This window comes from Mus musculus, chromosome 12 (assembly GCF_000001635.26).
Source record: "Mus musculus strain C57BL/6J chromosome 12, GRCm38.p6 C57BL/6J".
Lineage (NCBI taxonomy): Eukaryota > Metazoa > Chordata > Mammalia > Rodentia > Muridae > Mus > Mus musculus.
In genome coordinates, this window is record NC_000078.6 from 109,894,140 (window position 1) to 109,895,491 (window position 1,352).

General features: G+C 49.2%; 1 pseudogene; it reads right to left on the reverse strand.

The window, feature by feature from the left end:
• Positions 251-993, reverse strand: Gm3379 (predicted gene 3379; annotated as a pseudogene).

A 1,352-nucleotide genomic window follows, 5' to 3' on the forward strand; every position in this document is an offset into this window, starting at 1 on the left:
AGCCAGGGAGAAGAGATACCTAGAGATGACCTTTGACTCCCACCCTCACACACACATACACCCTAAAAAAAATATTTCAGCTCTTAGCTTCTAGTTCCTTGCTGCTTAGTAATTCTGTTTTGAGACCTTTCACCTCTGCCACCTTCCAGTATGCGGTCAGGAGGAACCAAGTTTCACCTTTAGTACTTTGAGAAGGAGCTAAGTGACCTGACAGGTCACTCTTTTTTTTTTTTTTTTTTTTTTTTTTTTTTTGATGCGAGATTTTATTATTGAACGATTTGGTAGGGTATAGGAGAACTATTGAAGCCTTCAGGAATGCAGGGCTCTCCACTTGTCCAGAGGACCACGATTGGGGATATATTTGACACCACAGCCATCAGGAATGAGCCGCTTCTCAGCAACCATGTCTTCAAATTCATCTGCATTAAACTTGGTGAAGCCCCACTTCTTTGAGATGTGGATCTTCTGGCGGCCAGGGAACTTGAACTTGGCTCTTCGCAGAGCCTCAATCACATGTTCCTTGTTCTGCAACTTGGTTCAGATGGACATGATGACCTGGCCAATGTGAACCCTGGCCACTGTGCCCTGGGGCTTCCCAAAGGCACCACGCATCCCTGTCTGGAGCCTGTCAGCCCCAGCACAGGACAACATCTTGTTGATACGGATGACATGGAAAGGGTGGAGCCTCACTCGGATATGAAAGCCATCCTTGCCACAACTCTTTACCATGTATTTGTTGGCACAAATACGGGCAGCCTCCAGTGCTTCAGAAGAGAGTTGCTCATATTCATCTGACACCATATGGCCACAAAGTGGGAATTCATCAACTTTTGCTTTCTTCCGTCCCAAATCAAAGATTCGGATCTTAGCATCAGGGACACCACGGCAGAAACGAGACTTTGGGTATGGCTTGTTCTTACAATACCGGTAACACCGGGCGGGGCGGCTGCCCATGATGACAATAGGATCGTCGGTGGCGCGCCAGAGGAAAAGCCTGACAGGTCACTCTTAAACAGCTCACGGAACGCAATCTCAGCTAAGCTAAGCGCTTCCCCATTGTGTAACTGGTCTGAGAGACCACAGTGGTCTTTGCCATCCTCCTCCTCACAGGCACCGTCTCTCAGGCAGCCCAAACCCTCAGCAGACAGAGGCTCTCCCTCTCTCAGCACCCCTCCATCCCTGAGTCTCTGCCAGTCACCTTACAGTCATGACAAACAAGGCGTTGTCTAGCTCCTAAATCTCCCCACGGCCCTCTGCTCTGCTCTCTACTCATTGCTGGCTGCCAGGTTCTCAACGTGTGTTATGGCAGCAACCTTTGTCTGGGTCAAATCCTACACCAGCTGATGCAGTCT